Here is a 9562-nt window from a genome sequence, read left to right on the forward strand (position 1 = left end):
ATGGCATCATAAGGGTGGAAAATGATGTGGACATATTGAAGCAACATCTCAAGACATCAATCAGGAAGTTAAAGCTTTGTTGCAAATGGGTCTTCCGAATGGACAATGACCCCAAGCATACTTAAGCAAGGATACTAGATGTTGTGGGAAATTGCTCAAGGACAACAAAGTCAAGGTACTGGAGTGGGCAGAACTGAAAAAGTGTGTGTGAGCAAGGAGGCCTATAAACCTGACTCAGTTACACCAGCTCTGTCAGTAGGAATGGGCCAAAATTCACCCAACTTATTGTGGGAAGCTTGTGGAAGACTACCCAAAACGTTTGACCCAAGTTAAACAATTTAACGGCAATGCTACCGAATAGTAATTGAGTGTGTGTAAACGTCTGACCCACTAGGAATGTGATTAAAGTAATAAAAGCTGAAATAAATAATTCTCTCTACTATTATTCTGACATTTCACACTCTTAAAATAAAGTGGTGATCCTTACTGACCTAAGACAGGGAATTTGTACTAGGATTAAATGTCAGGAATTGTGGAAAAATGTTTAAATGTATTTGACTAAGGTGTATGTAAACTTCCAACTTCAACTTCAAATTGACCTCCCTACAACGCCTGGGCATGCTCCTGATGAGGTGGCGGATGGTCTCCTGAGGGATCTCCTCCCAGACCTGGACTAAAGCATAAGCATCCGCCAACTCCTGGACAGTCTGTGGTGCAATGTGGCGTTGGTGGATGGAGTGAGACATGATGTCCCAGATGTGCTCAATTGGATTCAGGTCTGGGGAACGGGCGGAACAGTCCATAGCATCAATGCCTTCCTCTTGCAGGAACTGCTGACACACTCCAGCCACATAAGGTCTAGCATTGTCTTGCATTAGGAGGAACCCAGGGCCAACCGCACCAGCATTTGGTCTCACAAGGGGTCTGAGGATCTCATCTCGGTACCTAATGGCAGTCAGGCTACCTCTGGCGAGCACATGGAGGGCTGTGCGGCTCCCCAAAGAAATGCCACCCCACACCATGACTGACCCACCGCCAAACCGGTCATGCTGGAGGATGTTGCAGGCATCAGAACGTTCTCCACAGCGTCTCCAGACTGTCACGTCTGTCACGTGCTCAGTGTGAATCTGCTTTCATCTGTGAAGAGCACTGGGCGCCAGTGGCGAATTTGCCAATCTTGGTGTTCTCTGGCAAATGCCAAACGTCCTGCACGGTGGTGGGCTGTAAGCACAACCCCCACCTGTGGACGTCGGGCCCTCATACCACCCTCATGGAGTCTGTTTCTGACCATTTGAGCAGACACATGCACATTTGTGGCCTGCTGGAGGTCATTTTGCAGGGCTCTGGCAGTGCTCCTCCTGCTCCTCCTTTGCACAAAGGCGGAGGTAGCGGTCCTGCTGCTGGGTTGTTGCTCTCCTACGGCCTCCTCCACGTCTCCTGATGTACTGGCCTGTCTCCTGGTAGCGCCTCCATGCTCTGGACACTACGCTGACAGACACAGCAAACCATCTTGCCACAGCTCGCATTGATGTTCCATCCTGGATGAGCTGCACTACCTGAGCCACTTGTGTGGGTTGTAGACTCCGTCTCATGCTACCACTAGAGTGAAAGCACCGCCAGCATTCAAAAGTGACCAAAACATCAGCCAGGAAGCATAGGAACTGAGACGTGGTCTGTGGTTATCACCTGCAGAACCACTCCTTTATTGGGGGTGTCTTGCTAATTGCCTATAATTTCCAACTGTTGTCTATTCCATTTCCAACAGCATGTGAAATTTATTTTTAATCAGTGTTGCTTCCTAAGTGGACAGTTTGATTTCACAGAAGTGTGATTGACTTGGAGTTACATTGTGTTGTATAAGTGTTCCCTTTATTTTTTTGAGCAGTGTATATACATATATAAACTCAGCAAAAAAAAGAGCCCTTTTTAGGACCCTGTCTTTCAAAGATAATTCATATTGTGAGACGACTTAGACAAAGCTACAGGGAGACAGGACAGACAGCTGATCGTCCTCACAGTGGCAGACCACGTGTAACAACACCTGCAGGGGATCGGTACATCTGAACATCACACCTGCGGGACAGGTACAGGATGGCAACAACAACTGCCCAAGTTACACCAGGAACGCACAATCCCTCCATCAGTGCTCAGACTGTCCGCAATAGGCTGAGAGAGGATGGCCTGAGGGCTTATAGGCCTGTTGTAAGGCAGGTCCTCAGCAAATATCACCGGCAACAAAGTCGCCTATGGGCACAAACCCACCGTCGCTGGACGAGACAGGACTGGCAAAAAGTGCTCTTCACTGACGAGTCGCGGTTTTGTCTCACCAGGGGTGACGGTCAGATTTGCGTTTATCGCCGAAGGAATGAGCATTACACTGAGGCCTGTACTCTGGGGCGGGATCGATTTGGAGGTGGAGGGTCCGTCATGGTCTGTGGCGGTGTGTCACAGCATCATCGGACTGAACTTGTTGTCATTGCAGGCAATCTCAACGCTGTGTGTTACAGGGAAGACATCCTTCTCTCTCATGTAGTACCCTTACTGCAGGCTCATCCTGACATGACCCTCCAGCATGACAATGCCACCAGCCATACTGCTCGTTCTGTGCGTGATTTCCTGCAAAATAGAAATGTCAGTGTTCTGCCATGGCCAGCGAAGATCCCAGAACTTAATCCCATTGAACATGTCTGGGACCTGACTGATTGGAGGGTGAGTGCTAGGGCCATTCCCCCCAGAAATATCCGGGAACTTGCAGGTGCCTTGGTGGAAGAGTGGGGTAACATCTCACAGCAAGAACTAGCAATCTGGTGCAGTCCATGAGGGGGAGATGCACTGCAGTACTTCATGCAGCTGGTGGCCACACCAGATACTGACTGTTACTTTTGATTTTGACCCCCCCCCCATTGTTCAGGGACACATTATTACATTTCTGTTAGTCACATGTCTGTGGAACTTGTTCAGTTTATGTCTCAGTTCTTGAATCTTATGTTCATACAAATATTTACATGGTAAGTTTGCTGAAAATAAACACAGTTGACAGTGAGAGGACATTTCTTTTTTCTGATGAGTTTAGTAAGCCAAAAAGTTTGAATAAATCAAAATTGATTTTAGATTCTTCAAAGTAGCCACCCTTTGCCTTGGTGACAGCTTTGCACACTTTTGGCATTCTCTCAACCAGCTTCACCTGGAATGCTTTTCCAACAGTCTTGAAGGAGTTCCCATATATCCTGAGCACTTGTTGGCTGCTTTTCCTTCACTCTGCAGTCAAACTGGGTTGAGGTTGGGTGCAGGTAGGAAGGAAGGTAGGAAGCACAAATGCAGAGATCAATTCAGTCTCACAAAAAAAAACACGTGTCCAAACTTTTGACTGGTACTGGATATATTATATACATACAGTGCATTCGTAAAGTATTCAGACCCCTAACCTTTTTTCACATTTGTTTAAGTTACAGCCTTATTCTAAAATTGATTACATTTATTTTTTTCCTCATCAATATACCTACACACAATACCCCATAATGACAAAGCGAAAACAGGTTTGTAGACATTTTTGCAAATTCATAAAAACAGAAATACCTTATTTCCATAAATATTCAGACCATTTGCTATGAGACTCAAAATTCAGCTCAGGTGCATGCTGTTTTCATTGATCATCCTTGAGATGTTTCTATAACTTGATTGGAGTCCGCCTGTGGTAAATTCAATTGATTGGACATGATTTGGAAAGGCACCCATCTGTCTACATAAGTTCCCACAATTGACAGTGGATGTCAGAGCAAAAACCAAGCCATGAGGTTGAAGGAATTGTACGTAGACCTCCAAGATAGGATTGTGCAGAGGCACAGATCTGGGGAAGGTTATGAAAAGAATTCTGCAGCATTGAAGGTTCCCAGGAACACAGTGGCCTCCATCGTTCTTAAATTAATAAGTTCTTCCTGATGGTGACTCTGGCAGAGCTCCATAGTTTCTCTGTCGAGATGGGAGAACCTTCTAGAAGGACAACCTTCTCTGCAACACTCCACCAAATAGGCCTTTATGGTTGAGTGGCCAGATGGTAGCCACTCAGTAATGACAGCCTGCAATGAGTTTGCCAAAAGGCACATAAAGGACTCTCAGACAATGAGAAACAAGATTCTCTGATCTGATGAAACTAAGATTGAACACCATGGACTGAATGCCAAGCCTCACGTCTGGAGGAAACCTTGCACCATCCCTACGGTGAAGCATGGTGGGTACAATGTTTACCAGACTACCACTGGATACAATGTCTACCAGACTACCACTGGGTACAATGTTTACCAGACTACCACTGGGTACAATGTTTACCAGACTACCACTGGATACAATGTCTACCAGACTACCACTGGGTACAATGCTTACCAGACTACCACTGGATACAATGTCTACCAGACTACCACTGGGTACAATGTTTACCAGACTACCACTGGGTACAATGTTTACCAGACTACCACTGGAAACAATGTCTACCAGACTACCACTGGGTACAATGTTTACCAGACTACCACTGGGTACAATGTTTACCAGACTACCACTGGGTACAATGTTTACCAGACTACCACTGGGTACAATGTCTACCAGACTACCACTGGGTACAATGTTTACCAGACTACCACTGGGTACAATGTCTACCAGACTACCACTGGGTACAATGTTTACCAGACTACCACTTGGTACAATGTTTACCAGACTACCACTTGGTACAATGTTTACCAGACTACCACTGGGTACAATGTTTACCAGACTACCACTGGGTACAATGTTTACCAGACTACCACTGGGTACAATGTTTACCAGACTACCACTTGGTACAATGTTTACCAGACTACCACTGTGTACAATGTTTACCAGACTACCACTGTGTACAATGTTTACCAGACTACCACTGGGTACAATGTTTACCAGACTACCACTGGGTACAATGTTTACCAGACTACCACTGGGTACAATGTCTACCAGACTACCACTGGGTACAATGTCTACCAGACTACCACTGGATACAGTGTCTACTAGACTACCACTGGGATAGAACTGGCCTTAGGTATCTTATACAGTATTTTTTTCACATAGACAAAGGTGTGGGTCTCATACCTCAAGGATTACTGTTTTAAAATGCCATTACAATGGGAGTTGTATTATATGTCGTATTACACTGCATTTATTGAAGTCCATCTGTAACTTACACTGTAATACACATCAGTATTCTGCAGCATGACACTTGTAGTAATCCCAGTTTGTAAGCACAGTCGTCAAGCCTTCGGAATCCAAAAGTGTCAGACATTGTTTTGAGATGCCATCAGGTCCATGCTAATCTTTCCCTGTTAGTTGTGTGTGGTGTGTGTGTGTGTGTGTGTGTGTGTGTGTGTGTGTGTGTGTGTGTGTGTGTGTGTGGATGTAAACAAACATCAGTATTCTGTATTCTAAGTCAAGTCATTGTTGATCTGAGACTTCCATCATGGTAAAACATTCCTGACTCAAATGTTCAGGTAATCTTTGTAGTGAGTTTGATTCATGATAAGAAGTGCTGGTGCAGTGAAATACAATGGGCACCGGTTAGTGGGCACAGTGGGAAGCTCTGAAATGCGCCACTAGGTGTCAGGCTTCCATAAGGTATTGACGCCAAGAGTAAACTCAAACCACCTTGATCATAGTGTTGATTACTAAAACAGCATGAAATGAAAGTGACTGAAAAGACATCCATTTAATGAAAGAGACTGCTTTCTGTTATAACTGTGAACTGAGTGCTCTGTACTCTTCTCTGTGACTTTCAACTGTTGCCAAGCAGCTGCCACAAGAGACACGACACTGTTGTGTGACAAGGATCATTCATCTCCCTTTTGGTCTCATTGACACAAAGGGGTGCTATAAAAGGCAAACCTTCAACGTCTCTCTCTTCAACAATCCCTCTCCAGGAAATAGGCAGTTCTGAGGTAGAAACACAGACGGAGAAATCCATCTGGGGAATCAACTTAGTGTCTGAAGCACTGCTGTCAGAAGAACTATTCATTTGGTGTGTAAGCGCGTGTTTGTTTGTGTCCTTGAAAGTGTAAGTTGTAAAGGTAAGTTAGTCCTCGGTTGTGTCAGGGTGTGTGCTGCTGTCTGCCTTTGACTCAACCGAAGGTCACAGTCCCAGTGGCTACAGACAGACAGTGATGAGTGATGAATACACACTGAGACAGATCTAACACCTCCTCTACCTGCAGGACACTGGGAGATAAAGGACACTGCTTCAATAGTGGATGTAGTCTGACATTTTTCTGTGTGTGTGTGTGTTCGTGGACCAGGGAGATCGCTTTAGTTTGAAGTCAAAGTAGAGACATGTAACCAGGTCCCAAGAATGTGTAGAATTGCCTTCAAAACCGGCCACTAGGGGGAAAAGTGAGCGCCATTACTTTAAAGTAAGCTGTTGGCTTGCTAGGGCATTGTGGACAGGGATGGCACAGCTTGAGAGGATCTGTAGAGAAGAGTAGGAGAAACTCCCCAAATACAGGTGTGTCAAGCTTGTAGTGTCATACCCAAGACAACTCGAGGCTGTAATCACTGCCAAAGGTGCTTCAACAAAGTACTGAGTGAAGGGTCTCAATACAGACTCAGTAAATCAGACTCAGTAAATGTGATATTTCCGTTTTTTTTTTTTTTAATACATTTGCAAAAAAGTCTATAAACCGGTTTTTGCTTCGCCATTATTGGGTATTGTGTGTTGATGTGGGGGGAAAAAACGGTTTAATCCATTTAAGAATAAGGCTGTAACGTAACAAAATGTGGATAAAGTGAAGGGTCTGAATACTTTCCGGATGCACTGTATTTATGTTTATATACACAGAACAAAAATATTAACGCAACAATTTCAAAGATTGTACTGAGGTAAAGGTCATATAAAGAACATTCAATTTAAATAAATTCATTAGGCCCTAATCTATGGATTTCACATGACTGGGAATACAGATATAACAAAAAAAACTAGGGGTGTGGATCAGAAAACCAGTTAGTATCTGGTGTGACCACCATTTGCCTCATGCAGCGTGCATGCAGTCCTTCTCATAGCATTGATCAGGATGTTGATTGTGGCCTGTGGAATGTTGTCCCACTCCTCTTCAATGGCTGTGCGAAGTTTCTGGATATTGGCAGGAACTGGAACACCCTTTTGTACTTTTTTAACAATTTATTTATTTGACCTTTATTTAACTAGGCAAGTCAGTTAAGAACAAATTCTTATTTTCAATGATGGCCTAGGAATAGTGGGTTAACTGCCTTGTTCAGGGGCAGAACGACAGATTTTTACCTTGTCAGCTTTTTACCTTGTCGGGGATTTGATCTTGCAACCTTGCGGATACAAGTCCAATGCTCTAACCACTGGGCTACCTGCCGCCCACTCGTCAATACAGAGCATTCAAAACATGCTCAATTGGTGACATGTCTGGTGAGTATGCAGGCCATGGAGGAACTGGGATATGTTCAGTTTCCAAGAATTGTGTAGAGATCCTTGTACATTATCATGCTGAAACTTGAAGTGATGGCGGCGGATGAATGGCACGACAATGGGCTTCAGGATCTCATCACGGTATCTATGTGCATTCAAATTTCCATAGATAAAATGCAATTGTGTTCGTTGTCCGTAGCTTATGCCTGCCCATACCATAACCCCACCGCCACCATGGGGCACTCTGTTCACAACGTTCACATCAGCAAACTGCTCGCCCACATGACGCAAAACATGCTGTCTGCCATCTGCCCGGTACAGTTGAAACTGGGATTAATCCTTGAAGAGCACACTTCTCCAGCATGTCAGTGGCCATCATAGGTAAGCATTTGCCCACTGAAGTTGGTTACAACGCTGAACTGCAGTCAGGTCAAGACCCTGGTGAGGATGAGGAGCATGCAGATTAGCTTCCCTTAGAAGGTTTCTGACAGTTTGTGCAGAAATTCTTTGGTTGCGCAAACCCAGTTTCATCAGCTGTCCTGGTGGCTGGTCTCAGATGATTCCACAGGTGAAGAAGTCTGATGTGGAGGTCCTGGGCTGCCGTGGTTACACGTGGTCTGCGGTTGTGAGGCCGGTTGGAAGTACTTCCAAAATCTCTAAAACAACGCTGGAGGCAGTTTATGGTAGAGAAATTAACATTCCATTCTCAGGCAACAACTCTGGTGGACATTCCTGCAGTCAGCATGCCAATTGCATGCCCCCCTAAACTAGAGACACCTGTGGCTTTGTGTGACAAAACTGCCCATTTCAGTGGCCTTTTATTGTCCCCAGCACAAGGTGCACCTGTGTAATGATCATGCTGTTTAATCAACTTCTTAATAAGCCACACCAGTCAGGTGACAGACTGAGTTCTGGAGGTGAAATGGAAGAGAATGAAGGCGAGTTAAGTGAGGTGGAAGGTGTGGTGAAAAGCTTTTCGCCTAAGCCTGGCATCAATGGACATGATAAAGCAGAATCTGGTCCAGTAGGAGTGACCTTTTTGGAGAGTTGCGTGGGGAACTTGTGATATTTGTTTGTGTTTCTTCTGACCAGAGGGAGTGGGTGCTCTGTGTAACGTAACTTGGGTCAAGATTTGTTTCTTACTTTGCTCTTAGGAACAGGGCACAATTGAAAGGATTGATTTCTGGCTAAGCATTAAGTGTGCAGGTGGAGCAATTGAAGTTGAAGATTCCTGGTGTTTGTGATGCCCGCCATTTGGTACGACACAGACCCAGTGGTGAGCTTGGTGAAGCAGAGGAGTCACTATCAGTCATTTTGAGTTTTGAGTCAGTCTTTACCCGACAAAAGCTGTGTTAGGATATATCAGTTATCCTGTCAGAGCATTTGTGCCGAATCCACTGCGCTGTTTCAGGTGCAATGTTTATGGTCATGTTGCAGCAGTTTGAAGGAGGGAGATTCCAAGATTTGGGAAGTGTGCAGGAGGGCATGTGATAGAGGATTGTGTAGTTTTGGTGGATAAGATTTTGTGTGTTAACTGTAGGGGTGCCCATGATCAAATCAAAGTTGTCACATGCACTGAATACAACAGGTCTAGTACACCTTACAGTGAAATGCTGACTTACAAGCCATTTAACCAACAATGCTTAAAAATGAATCCTTTTGGACCTCGACTTGGTGCGCCGGTACCGCTTGTCGTGTTGCTGGGGATCAGAAGTGTCCGGTGCGACAGAGAGGCAGGTTGAGGTGGCTAGAGTCAGAGTAGTGCAGAAGGTATCGTATCCTGAGGCAGTGAAGAAAGTAGAGGAGAATGGATCAAGGGGGAGGAGTAGTAGATCTGTGTCAGCACAGAGGGATAGGCCAACGAGTGACATACGCTTCAGTAAGGTTGGCTTCTTAGCATTCATAGCAATGGTTATCAACTGTACCACAGAAATGGAAAGAAAATCACAGAAAATAGATGTGGTGGCAGCTGCAGAGAATTATTTGACTTTGTGAAACAAAAAAAAAACACAAAAAAAAACATCCTTCAAACTAATCCTAGACTCATTAGAACCCCAAGACTCCATTCCACTACCTTGACCCTATCAACTCCTGCACCATGCCAACAGCCTGGGAGGACGGAAC

Source organism: Oncorhynchus tshawytscha, linkage group LG02 (genome assembly GCF_018296145.1).
Source record: "Oncorhynchus tshawytscha isolate Ot180627B linkage group LG02, Otsh_v2.0, whole genome shotgun sequence".
Taxonomy (NCBI): Eukaryota; Metazoa; Chordata; class Actinopteri; order Salmoniformes; family Salmonidae; genus Oncorhynchus; species Oncorhynchus tshawytscha.